Source organism: Octopus bimaculoides, chromosome 30 (genome assembly GCF_046866305.1).
Source record: "Octopus bimaculoides isolate indiv1 chromosome 30, ASM4686630v1, whole genome shotgun sequence".
Classification (NCBI taxonomy): Eukaryota; Metazoa; Mollusca; class Cephalopoda; order Octopoda; family Octopodidae; genus Octopus; species Octopus bimaculoides.
Window position 1 is genome coordinate 4,245,849 of NC_142957.1, and position 14,940 is coordinate 4,260,788.

Genomic DNA, 14,940 nt, shown 5'->3' on the forward strand with positions numbered 1-14,940 from the left:
TTGGTGTTGTAGATTAATAGGTTGCTTGCATCACAGAACTCCAGTAACCTAGTTCTCTCTTTGTTTCGAGAACCAACTCTATGGCCCCCATGACCACCATGAAAGATACCAGATTGCCATCCGACATACCCATTAAAATCTCCAGCCACAAAGATGAGGTCAGTGTCACTCGTCTTTGAGCTAGCCTGTAGAAGGATAGCATAAAAGTGATCCGTCTGATCATTTGGTAGGTCCGCTTGTGGGGCGTAGGTAGAGATAATTGTAGCTATACTATTCTGCAAGACTAGGCTAAGCTCAAGCACTCAGTCGTACACCCTGACTACACCTATGACCTTATCCAGCTATTTCTCTGCAAAGAGTACGCCTACACCCCTGCTCCGGTACAGCTGCCTTCCCAGAACATTTTATACCTATGTGCTTTGCTTGTAAGGACCCTGGCTGAAGCTCCTCTCCACCTTACCTCTTATATGCAGCATACATCAACACGGCTCTGTTCAAGTATCTCTGTAGTCTCACTAGACTTACCTTTCAATGTGCTTATATTGACAGTGGTAACTCTAAAAACTGGGAAAGGAATGTGGGAGGAAACCTGGGAAGTGGAGATGTTGTTCTGTGCCTGAAAGGTTTTCGTGTTTGTTTGATACATGCTACACCTGTTCTCACTTTTGACCTGTCAACATTCAAACATTCAAACATTCAAACATGTTAATATTGTTGGCTCTACTGGGGGTAAGAGTAAGTGTTAGAGACATTGTAACTATAAGCGTTATGAGCATTGCAAATATAAGCATTACTGGAGCTGCAGATATAAATAGGAATAAATAAAAGTAAAGATGAATATCAATATGCCAATGTTAGATTAAGTTGGTGGACTGCTAAACTGACTGTGTTAGTCCTGGGGAGATGGAGGGGGGAGGAGAGAGGCGAGATTGCAGGTATAATAGAGGAGACCACCGGTAAGGAGGCCGTTTCCGGTGAGAGAAGCTAGACATCCGGTATTGGGGCTGGGGACGGGAATGGCAGGCACGTCGCGAACAAGCAAAGATTAAGGGATAATACAAAAAATATTTAGCCAACATGAAAACAGAGGAGAAAAGAAACTAAAGCTTTAGAGAGATTTCAATAATGAGAGAATATCTTAGGTTAGCAGTTCGTAACGTGAGTTCCAATGATAACCAAACACTGGAATGAGCCGCATGAAAGTATGAGAGGGGAACATGTGTAAAAAAAGTATTTTATATATACTAAGGACGGAAGTGGACATTATGAATAGGTATTTTCCCCTTGAGCAGTAGAGATAACAGTAAGAAGCCATAGCGGAAAGGAAGGATTATTTAAGGGTTAGTACGAAAGATATTTAGTAAACATGAAAACATGGACAACAAAGAACCAAGGATTAAGAGATAATACGACAAAATATTTAGTAAACATGAAAACACGGAGAAGAAAAATGCAAGGATTAAGAGATAATTCGACAAAAATATTTAGCCAACATGAAAACACAGGAGGAAAGAAACCAAGGCTTGAGAGAGATTTCAATTTGGAAATTACATGAAGAATTAAGGAGATAATCTAACGCTGAAAGAGGGAGAGATTAGGCTTTGAAGAGTTAATTTAAATAATTAGTTTACGAAAGAACATACTAGTCGTCATGGCATTCCGTCAATTACGACGAGGAGGGTTCTAGTTGATCCGATCAATGGAACAGCCCCCTTGTAAAATTAACGTGCAAGTGGCTGAACACTCCACAGATACGTGTACCCATAACGTAGTTCTCGGGGAAATTCAGCATGACACAGGGTATGACAAGGCTGGCCCTTCGAAATACAGATACAAGAGAAACAGGAAGAAAGGTCGAGAGAAAGTTGTGGTGAAAGAGTACAGCAGGGTTCACCATCACCCCTTGCCGGAGCATCGTGAAGCTTTAGGTGTTTTCGCTCAATAAACACTGGGAATCGAAACCGCGATCCCACAACCGGGAGTCTGCTGCCTTAACCACTGAGCCATTTCACCTCCACCTATTATTAATAATACATGTTAGATCTATGAGTGAATGAATGAAGCGATCAAAATAACGAGAGAATATCTTAGCTTAGCAGTTTAAGTATAAACAGGGGAATTATGTTTTTGTTACTTTTATATATCAGAAGAAATGGTTCGAGTAAAATCAGGCAAAAGGAGGGGAGGAAGAAACAACACGAAGACCATGCGTTCGGTAACCTTTTCTTTTTACATAACATCAAAAACATGAGAATAAAGCATTACATAAACATGAGAATACATTTCAAAACATTACATAACAGTTCAATAGCATATAACGGTGTGACATTGCGTGAACATAATCAAGGGTTTGCCATCATTAAGTCCATCAAAAGTTCTTTCTTTTCTTTGTTTTCTCTTTTCAGTCACACATGTAAAATTTCTTTCGGCACTGTCATGCTATTAGCGGTCAGAAGTGAAAGCGCTCACTGCTAATGAAGTATCTGTCTGTTTGCCTGTCTGCCTCCATGCCCGTTGCTGGCCTGTCAGCCTGCTTGCCTGTCTGCCTACTTGCCTGCTGCTGGCTTGTCTGCCTGCTTGCCTACTGAGCTATCTGTGTGTCCGTCTGTCTGTCTGGCTGCTGGTTTGAGTTGATACTTTGGCTTACTTACTTACTGATATCTATCTACTATCTATCTATCTATCAATCACTCGTCCACCTTATTAGAAAACACAAATGTAATATAAGAACATATTTCCTGAAATTGCAAATTATTTAAAATATAAAAATATAATTTTCAACAGAGAGAATTTATCGAAATAGAAAACAAATGAAGTTTGAAGTTAAGTTTCAAAATAAATGTGATACTTATGCTTCGTAGATACTTATACTCTGTAATGTTTCAAACGCATGGATATAGGTGTCGAATTTGTTGCAATGGCTTCTGGAAGATCTCGTCCTTGAATTCATAACGCCACATGAATTCTATTAGATGTGTTTGCAGTAAATTCCGGGCTGTCCCATTTTCTCTTTTGTTCCTGTTCTTGGCATGTTTCCATAGGCATTCGATGTCCAGCTGACAATCCATGGACGTTAAATAGTCCAACCCTAAAATGCACAGATCCTCCATTTCAACCACGTAAACAGGAAGCACAACTTCCAATCCGGCAACATCAATCCGGACATTAACTGGCCCTCTCAGCTCACTACAATGTCCGGTAACTCCACACAACTGCTGCGATGTCTCAGTCAGTTCTAGATCCTGCAACACATCGGACCTCACAAAAGTCTGTCTCGAGGCCGAATCGATCACTAGAGAACACGTCCGGCCGTTAACTTTTCCGTTCACTCTTAGGCTGTCAATCACAGACCCTGCATGCCGTCTCGAGTGTGGGGCTACTTTGGAACGTCTGGCTGGTGGTTGCCCCTCAACACCAGCTCCTCTTCGTTTCTCGACTCTATTTCCTGCTGGGCAGTCACAACTCAGGTGTCCCAGGTACGTTACTTCCTTCTGAAACAGACTGCACTTCTTCGGGTTCAACTTGAGGTCTGCAGTTCAAAACCTCTCTCGCCGCCAACTGTAGCAGTCTCGCCGCCTGCGTCCGCTTTTCTCACAGTGCCAACACACGCCAGTCATCTCCTCATTCCGCTTACTAAGTCCTTCAACTTCACGGATTTTACCCTCCGTGCTTTGAATCCGGAGCTTCCACTCACTCGTAAATTTCCGCTGCTCGGTTTCATACAGGACCCGAACTCCAGAGCTCTAGCCAACGCCTCTTGTGGCTTCTTCCTAGCCGGGACCACACCGCTACTTTCAACTCCAGGAGACCCGCATCCAGACGTCGGAGCATCACGTGATGACGCAGCAACAGCAACCACTTCAGGTTTAGCGACCTCAGGCTCGGCAGCACAAAACTTCTCAATGCGCTCCGTCCTCTCATTGGGCTTTTCGATCTGCTTCTTACAACATACGACATCACTACTCAGTCCGCGGAACTCCTCCCGCATCCTCTGTTGTTCCCTCCTGAATTCACAAAACTATAATCCAAGAGGTAAACCACTGACTACTGCCATCGCATTTGGCTGCCAGTATCCCATCTCTCTGTCCCTCTCTCTCTCTCTCTCTCTCTGGGACTCTATACATTTCTGCTGACCATATCATTCTCTCTGTCAGACTTATTCTTCATCTTCATCTCTGTACAACTGCTTCGGACGACCGCTACCACACTGGCTATCTCTTTCTCATCGTCACTTCATCTCAACCGACTAGCCCCATCTCCACGGGCAAACTGCTGTCCCCCAACTGCTTCGGCTGGCTGCTACAGCTCGACTGCCTCGGCTAGCTGCTACAACTCCACTGGCCAGAATTCTCTGCTAACTCCTATTCATCCCAAATACCATAGCTGATTGTGCTACTTTTCCCCCTGCCAGGATGGGTCAGTCGGTAAAATTCCTATGGTGCCTTTTTTTAACTTTCGCTGACCGGAAAGGGGCAGCTACGCTAAAAATAGCTGTGGCTGCCGACAAGACAAAGGAAATACCATTCTCCCCAACTGACCAGAGTACGGGTTCAAACCCAGCCCGGGAGATAGGGATATAGTGCTAATTGCATCTTCGGTGGTCGCATCAATATATATATATATACAGATATATATATATATATATATATATATATATATATATATATATATATATATATATATATAATACAAATGATATGTGAGCATATGCATATATACATACATATATGTACATACCTACATCTACATGTACATATAGATGCATATCCGGGTAGAGGACGTGAAAAAAACGTGGACGGAAAACGAAGGGGAACATAAGCAAAGCACAAAAAACGAACTTTTTTTCTTTTTTACGGACAACAGAATAAATATATAGGAAAACAGACTCTACCGCAAAGTGTTATCAGATGAAAGGATGAGCCTATATGAGCAGAAGACTATGCAAGGATAAGTTAGTAGAAAGATCAGAAATGATAGGGACATTGATCATCAAAGCATTCTATCATGGACCAAAGACCGGATTACTTCCTCCCGCTTTGAAGCGTAAGCGTTTACAATCCAGGAACAGGAAATATCAACCAAATACCTGATGCACAAACGGGATAGAAATGCAGGAAAAGCACAAAAATATGACAACCGATGCAGACTTTGAGGAATGAACACTGAAGATATCACCCATAAATAGTATCTATGCGTGTGTGTTTGTGTGTGTGTGTGCGTGTGTGTGTGTGTGTGTGTGTGTGTGTGTGTATATATATATATATATATATATATAACGCATTTATGTATAGAAAGAATGATAGATAGATAGATAGATAGATAGATAGATAGATAGATAGATAGATAGATAGATAGATATATAGATAGATAGATAGATAGATAGATAGATACAATAAGAGAAAGCGGGAGGCAGATTAATAAATCATATATATGTGTGTTTGTGTATGTGTGTGTATAAACATAAATGTTAAATCTTAAAAGGAAAGTAGCAAGAATTGATTTACTTCTATAATGCCAGCTCCAAATATGATTTCAGTTTTAATTTCTTACGGAAATTAGATAAGGTTTATCCACTTATGTGAATATTCTTTTACCTCATGAAAGGTTATTGTCTCATTTTGCAGCTTGTATCGGAGAAGCATACTGACCGCAGTACACAATTGTTATAACTCATTATGTGTTTTTTTTTTCTTAACGGTAGTGTCAGTATTTTCTGTCGATGGATGTGGTTGACTGAACTTTAATATCCGGAAAATAAATCCGTTTTCTAGCAATTCACCATTCCTAAACCTCGCAAATCAATATGAGATGAAGTGTTTGGCTTCAGAACACAATACAACTCCCGATCCAGGAATTGAAACCGCGATCTCGTTATCGCAAATGCAGCACCATTAACAACGCGGTCATACACCTTGGACACCAATTATATTATCAATCATGGTACATGTCATATGTAGGCGTGACAACATTCCAGAAATCCTTCTTATCTACTAGGCGTTTTCCAGAAGCAACACCCGCTGAATTTTGATGAGTCTCAGAAAAGATCTGAGCGTCACTCCTAAGAGATGTTTCTTGTTAGCTAACGATATGGCGTTGTATCATGTAATGATAGAAAGTCTGACGCAAAAAATTGCGTTGTTTGATGTTGAGTACGAGGCCAATATTAGGCACATATTCTTGATGTGTTTTTTGTGTGAGTGTTTTACTTAGAGTGTTGTTGTCGACGTTGTTGTTTGCCCTGACTTATCATAATTTTACATCTAATTCTTTTATTCCATCATTAGCAAAATGATGGAAGACATAATAAACATATCTGCGTCACAAGCCAATGTTTCCTGATTGAGTAAACTTGTATCGGATAAGCATACTGACCGAAGTACACAATTGTGATCAGAGGATATCCAGTTGATATCTCCCCATCCATTTAGTTATATAGCATTGTCTCCGGTCTCTAGGTAAGCAGGGTTTTGCTGAATTCAACTGCTTAAGCACACATGCTACCAAAATCCCATAGGACACTCGTGTATATACCACTAAATACATGCTTCCATCTCGTCAGATTTGCATGCTTCGCCGTCTTCCCATCACCGCAGGACGTTTGAAAGAAAAAGTAAGTTGTACGGTTAAAAAGTATAGAGCTAAAATTAAAAAGATAATATTAAACAGGAATATCCAAGCAAAATAGTCAGCAATGCCTGTACAAAATTTTAGGTCCAATAAGGCTTGCACACCACCACATAGACCCGGTCCATTGTTTTGGATTAAACCACAGATCATTGCAATAGGGTGCAGCCGACGCAAGATATCTAGTATCAATAAGGGTCGAACGTTTACCGGTGTGAGTTCACCATGATCTCAAGTACAAGCAAATGATCACCAAAATGTTCAATACCATTCCCTACATATCCAGTTTTATATCAGAGTGGCGTTCTCCCAAAGTCATGCTTTAACAAAATTTGAGGGTGCCTCAATCCCAGAGGTCTTTCGACATGCAGGACGCCCACGCAGAATTTTTAACTGCCCGTGCTAAGGGGTACCGCCATCCATTTAACAAGACATGTTTTCAGTTCTTGTGGGCTTCAAGTAAACCCTACATCACCAGGCTTGGTCGAGTTGACGTCGACCAAACCGGCATAAACATACATACATACATTCATACATACATACATACATATATTGCCAGATACAGCGTCCCGATCCGTAATTAGTCTTGACACCGAGGTTCCTTTTATATTTCTTTCCTAAATATATTCAGGATCGAAAATAAGAAATACTATTTTTCTACTGAGATTAAAACAATGTTATAATTCTCTGAAGTACTCTTCCTTTATCTGGAATCGATTTTACATAGTCAATAGTATTTCTTAAGTCTTTCTTTTTATTTGCAGCATATATGTTTTAATTAGTTTTGTGTAAACATTAATCGTATTTAATTCCAATAAAACGTATTTGTTTCTATTTGAGATGTTTAGATGTTTCATTGATAACTCTTTATATGGTAAATCAAGTGTTTGTAATGTTGAATTGTTTCAAACGAAACAAAAAATTACGACGTTGTTCTGAATTTTAAAATCCGCCTTCAAATTAGAAGGAATTAGAAAGGAAAGCGAAAATCTGTTTGATTCCCACACCCTAGTAAGAAAAGCCCGATAATGGGAACACTCATAACACATATTAGAAACATTAAATATAATGTTTGAATGTTTAAATATATACATATAGACATTCCTGTGAAATACGATTAGCTCTTAGTTTGCACAGTTATCATTCATAAATGATGATAGAGCGACCACAATCAATGGACTTAGATTTGGTCTTCTTTATTACCTTTGGATATTAATTTTCGAGTGAAGTCAAAATTGTTACCATTTCGGACAAAATGCTTTGCAGCCAGCGTTTCTATCGGCTATTCATGTTCTGAGTTCCTTTCCATCTGAAGACCTCTTTGCCTTTCATACCTCTGAGGTGCTAAAGTCGAATTAGTCGACTGTCCACTTCCCCCACAAAACAACAACTACTGACCTTGTACCTAAGCCAGGAACAACTTTATAGGCGGCAGTCTAGGATTTTAGGACAAAGAATTGCTACACGGTGTCATATGTAATCATGTATGGTTATATATAGATGCATCAGGATATATATGCATACACAAACATGCACAGATATATGTGTGTATGTGTGCGTGTGTAAGTGTACCTGTGTGTGATTATGTATGTGCGTGCGTGTATTTATGTACATGTTTGTATGCATATATAAATATATATATGTGTGGGCGGGTATCTGCTTGTGTGTGTGAATATATGCACATGTGTACGAGGTTAAACATATATATATATATATATATATATATATATATATATATATATATATATATATATATATTTATATAAAACTATATATATATATATATATATATATATACGTAAATAATTCATGTATAAATATTCATGCACATTTAGAGATCTACACGCACACATATCTAAATATATATTTTTTTTCGTTAATTCTTTTCCTTGTTTAAGTCATTTGATTGCGACCATGCTGGAGCACCACCTGAAAGGCTTTTAGACGAAGAAATTGACCTCAACGCTTATTCTTCGTAAGCCTAGTACATATTTTAATGGTCACTTTTGACGAACCGCTATGTTACGTGGTCGTAAAAAACCCGCTGTCGACTCGGATGGGGGGGGGGCAAAAATATTCACAAAGACACACAAAAACACACGCATATATATATATATATATATAGAGAGAGAGAGAGAGAGAGTTAGTGAGAGAGAGAGAGAGTGAGAGAAAGTTATAGAAAGTCTATATATATATATATATATATATACATATATATATATCACGGGCTTCTTTCGGTTTCCGTCTACCAAATCAACTCACAAGGCTTTGGTCGGCCCGAGGCTATAGAAGAAGTTGCCATGCAGTGAAATTGAACCTGGAAGTATGTGGTTGGGAAGCAAACTTCTCACCACACAGCCACACCTATGCATGTGTGTTTATGAGTAAGTCTATATATAGGATGAACTGGACGAACAAACGTTTAAATAATAGATCTTACGTGCGTGTAACAACGTTATGGTTGCTCGGAACCAAATGATAACCCACAAAGAATCGTCAGGAACAACATTATTCTATTAAGTTGCATAGTTATAGAAAGATAGAGACAGAGGGATAAATAAATCATGTATATGTGTGTGTATATATAAATGTTAAATCTTAAAAGAAAAGTAACAAAAATTGATTTACCTCTATAACGCCGGCTCCAACTATGACTTCAGTTTGAATTTTTCACAGGAATTAAACAAGTTTTATCCACTGATGTGTGTATATTCTATTGCTTCATATAAGATTTTGTCTCACGTTCCAGCTGACATCCGAAAAGCATATTGAATGAATTACTGGGTTTCAATTATTATCTAAGTGTATTTTTTTTCAAACGAGAGTGGCAGTATTTTCTCTTGATGTATGTGATTGGCTGCAATTCTTTAATATCCGGAAAATAAATTCATTTTCCAGCTAGTCCCCATTCCTACTCGTCAAGTACTGAAATGTTTGCAGTGCAACATGAGATGAAGTGTTTCGCGCACAATACATCTCTCATTCCAGGATTTCAAACCACGACCTTGTTGTCGTGACTAGCGCCCTCGACCACGATGTTATGTGTCCTCGACATCTTTTATATTACCAAAATGGTTTTTTCATATGTCCTGAAAACAATCCGGAGACTATTCTTATCTACTTGACGCTTTTCTAAAACAAACGCCATTGTTTTTATCGATTACTGGGATGGTGATATCTGCTCAAGGACATGACCTCATCTCTCTAATTACTAAAATGCAAACCCAACAATTTTATCTCGTTTCCCAGAATATATTTGATTTTGTTGTAAAGTATGCTTGTTATTCACTAATGACAAGAATATGATCAGGGGCGTTTCGGTCATGATCATCCCATCGATTTACTTATATCCCAATGTGTGTTGTGTTCTTTCCTTGGTTAAGACGGTAGCGTGTGAGACAATGGAATATCATTGTCTCAAATACTTACGATGGGGCTGATAGCGCAAATGTTCAAGTAACGGACATTCATTAGTCCTGAAACGTACATCTACGATAATTATTGTAATACATCACATGATGCGGACGTTAAATTTTATAGAACTCCGAAATATGAGTCCGAACTTACTATCAAGATGAACCATCGATTTATTAAATGGCATCTAGCACTAAATTATTCTGCTACTAGCAGAAGAATGAAGGTGATGTTCCACATGGTTTACTCTCCATGTGTGTTTTGCATATTCTAACTATCATTACATGGGTTATCTCACGTACAACATTCTCCGGAGGAAGACGAATTGTTGGTCTTCTTCTATAGAGGCGGAGAGGTGGAGAAGGTGTGGGAAAAGCTCCATAAGGGAGCAACTTTAATCTGCACACGGGATCCCGAATGGCCTCCGCAGATAGCTGTGGAGGTCATAACATTGCTCGTGTTGCGTAGACTGGAGGGGCTCAATGAGAAATATCGTTTGTGGCCGGGCGACGCCGACACGTCACCCGCTTTGTACTTGAATGAGGCGTGGGCGATGGCGGCGTATGTGGTCACAAGCGATGCTGGGGAGGATTATCGATAAGATGTTAAAAGCGTTAGTGTTATGAATCGATGAGGGGTTTCAAACCTTATTCTATTTAACAAAGTAAGAGGCGTACTGCCTCTTTTTTTTATCAATGAACAGTTGTAAAAGGTTTGTTGCTTCATATATAAGAGAACAATGTTTTGGGGAAACAAGCGTCACTTGTTTCTCCCATTAATCATCATTCTTCATCTAATATAACATTATGTCTCTGTCCAGCCCGCAGCTTCCTTTTTCTCTGCATGAGGCCTTTATGACCAATTTAATGAAATAAAGAAGATCGTTTCCCAACCACACGGTTCTGGGTCCAGTCCCACTGCATGGTAGCATGAGAAACTGTGTCCTACTCTAGCCTCGGGTCGGCCAAAGCCTTGTAAGTAGATTTGGTAGACAGAAACTTAAAGAATCCCGGAGTATAAATAAGTATATATTTATGTGTGTGTATCTGTGTTTAAGTCGTCCCCCCCCCCCATCACCGACTAACAATCGATGTTGATGTATTTCAGTCCTCGTTATATAGCGGTTCGGCAAAAAGAACACGATTAGCTTAAAATGTATGTTCTGGGGTCGATTCGTTTGACTAAAACCTTCCGAGACGGTGCTCCACCATGGCCGCAGTCAAACGACTGAAATAGGTACAAAATAACAGGATATACATATATATGTGTGTGTGTGTGTGTATATATATATATATATATATATATATATATATATATATATATGTATATATATATATGGATGGATGGATAGCTAAATGTATGATTGTATGTATGTGTACGTATGTAGTTATGTATGTATGTATGTATGTATGTATGTATATACGTATGTATGTGTGCGTGTGTTGTCTGTGTGTGTGTGTGTGTGTGTGTGTGTGTGTGTGTGTGTGTGTGTGTGTGTGTGTGCGTTTGTAAACAATGTGTTGGTGTACCTCAGGTAATTTGCTTAGATGTTCGTGAGCAAAAAGGACGAAAGAGTAACGCTGTTAGTTGGGGAAGAAGAGAGGAAGATGAAAGAAAAGAGAGTAATGCAAAGCAGGATGGGATACAATAAAAGGAAGAAAGCAATATAAAATATAAAATGTAGAATGTAGGGAAGAAAAGGGTTTTCATTTTCCCTAAAAGGTTGGTAGATATAAAAGCTTTAAAGAAGTTTCCGGGATATAAAAGTTTAAACGTTTGAGCATGTACAAAATATTTATGAATAGAGAAGTAGGTGTCAATGTACATACATACATACATACATACATACATACATACATACATACATACATGCATGCAACCAACGTCTCTTTCTATTAATCTTTTATGTATTAATGTATGTATGTGGTGTGTGTGTGAGTGTGTGCTTCTTTTATTTTGTAAGGGGGGGGGAGTATCAGCTGAGAGGGAAAATACATGTCTCTTAAACTATCCTTCACTTGCCTCTGAAGAAGAATTTTCATCTCAGTGTACTTGACTGCTATATCTAGCATCATGGGAGACTACTGATAGGACAATATGTTTACAGATGCTACTTTAAGTAGCATAAATTTTCCTATGAAATACAAATTTCAAGGTACTTGGCTGATATTTTTACAGAGCTTCTAAAAATATCATTCAGCTGCTTCATAATCTGTCCTTCAATGTTATATATGCAAGAGAAAGTAAATTTCAGGACACTTGGCTGTTATTTCTAACAAGATGAGACTACTTGCAAGACTATTTTCAGACTTTTTTAAGTATCCTCCCATCGTATTCCTAACTTAAATTTCGGGGCACTTGGCTGTTATTTCTAGCATTATGTGGAACTAAGTGTATGTACATTTAACTGGCCTCCAATGACAACCCGAATTTCAAGGCACTTGGCTTCTATTTCTAGCAGCATGATGTGTGATGACCTTGCAAGACAATAGTTTACAGATGGTTATTTGAGTGTCCTTCAATCTTATATGAAAAAAACGAGTCAAATTTTAAGGTATCTGGCAGTTATTTCTAGCATGATGTCGACCCACCTGTAAGATAGTATTGCATTTTATGAATTTCAATGCTTCCCAGAAAGAACGACAATGTAGAAATGTCCCGTGATTGTGCGAGGAAAGTAGCTTGCTTACCAACCACATGGTTCCGGGTTCATTCCCACTGCGTGGCACCTTGGGCAAGTGTCTTCTACTATAGCCTCGGGCCGACCAAAGCCTTGTGAGTGGATTTGGTAGACGGAAACTGAAAAAAGCCTGTTGTATATATATACGTATATATATATGTATGTCTGTGTCTGTGTGTCTGTGTTTGTCCCCCAACATCACTTGACAACCGATGCTGGTGTGTTTACGTCCCCGTAACTTAGCGGTTCGGCAAAAGAGACGATAGAATAAGTACTAGGCATCCAAAGAATAAGTCCTGGGGTCGATTTACTCGACTAAAGGCGGTGCTCCAGCATGGCCACAGTCAAATGACTGAAACAAGTAAAAGAGTAACAAAAAATTTAAACAAAATACCAAGCAGAAATTGAAGTAGATGGGGAATATGCTCCGGAATAATCATTTAAAGATGTTTTCTTTATATGTTGTTATTGTTTTTGTTGAATAAAATTTATTGAAAACAAAAAGCTGCAATAATTATGCACCAACCTAATAAATACGAAGTGGGGAACCCAAAAGAAACTGTGATTTTGTAATGTTATTTTATTAGTTTTACATGTTTACACTTTTATCGCCTTCAAAGTATTCTCCATTTGAAGCAATGCATCGGTCCAGATGCGTTTTCCACTGTTCGAAGCAGTTCTGGGACTCTTGCAAAGTGATGCCGTTTAACGTCTTCGTCGTTTTTTTCTTCACCTCTTCCACATCTGCAAATTCCGTAGCACCAGCTTCCACCACTAGTGTTTACCTTCCAAAAAAAAAGGTACGGATCAACTTCCAACCATTCTTTCAGTTCACGACACGCAATTCCTCGCTCAAAATACGTTGATAGGAGCTCCAGGACGTAAGTTCGTCAATTGTTCAGTGACGATCCTCCATACTCTACCAACATGCCAAGGACCAACATGGAGGCAACCTGGGTCAACTTGACATCCGCATTTTATCCAAGCACCTAAATGACCCAACCCACATAAAAATACAGGAGTACGTCCTCATAAATGAAACATCTCCAGTTCTAAACAGGAAATATACGTAGTAGGTAATCATACCTATATGCCCACAGTTTATATTTCTATACAGATAGAATAGTTAGTGGGCTGTTATGTAGATGTATGTGTGTGTATATATGTATACGTATATGTAGGTAGGTAAATAGATATGAAAGTAAACAGGTAGACACAGACGGATAGGTACATTGGTAATATGAACAGACAAGCACACATACAAACATATACGCAAATGAAGACTAAAACACATGACCATACACACACACACACACACTTCACTTCACTTCACACAAGCACAATTCTTAACCATTCAGCCATGATATAACAATACTTTTCAGAATTTAAAAATATAATTCCCGACAGAAGTGTCACATCAGAACAGGTTACACATTTGATAAAATTAAATGAATTTAGATAAGCAACGTTAGAAACACCAGCATATGGTCGTATAGACACTTCTCTGCATATAATTGAATACATAGCTGCATGAATTATATCTGAGACCTATATCCATACAATGTATGTGAAGTGACCTTCACTGTTATGCTGTCATTAAGAAGTATGCTTTGTAGACAGATAGTTGGTTTCAGTTCTAGTCAAACTGCATGCCACAGGGGACAAACGATTATACTTAAAGACTCAGATCAATAAAAGCCTTGTGAGAATTTGGTAGGCGAAAACACAAAGAAGTGCATATATATATATATATATATATATATATATATATATATATATATATATACATATATATATATATATATATGTATATATATATATATATATATATATATATATATATATATATATATATATACATACACACACATATATATACATACATACATACATATATATATATATATATATATATATATATATATATATATATACATACGTGGATACATGTGTACATATACCTATATCTGTATGCATGTATGTATAATATATGTATACATATATATATATATATATCTGTATGCATGTATGTATAATATATGTATACACATATATATGTATGTATATATATATATATATATATATATATATATATATATATATATATATATATGTATATATATATGTATATGTATATATATATACATATATATATAGTATATATAGTATATATATGTATATATTATATACATATATATACATATATATATATGTATATTATA

The 14,940-nt window shown here is 37.9% G+C and overlaps 1 protein-coding gene across 1 annotated transcript in view; it reads right to left on the reverse strand.

Annotated features, from left to right (window-relative positions):
• LOC128251297 (uncharacterized) overlaps positions 1-10,201 on the reverse strand; it is a 40,786-nt gene extending 30,585 nt beyond the window's left edge. The window contains exon 1 of the mRNA XM_089346554.1: positions 9,253-10,201. The gene's annotated coding sequence lies outside the window, so the exon portion shown is untranslated. The remainder of the gene's footprint in view (positions 1-9,252) is intronic.
• Between the last annotated feature and the right edge of the window lie 4,739 nt (positions 10,202-14,940).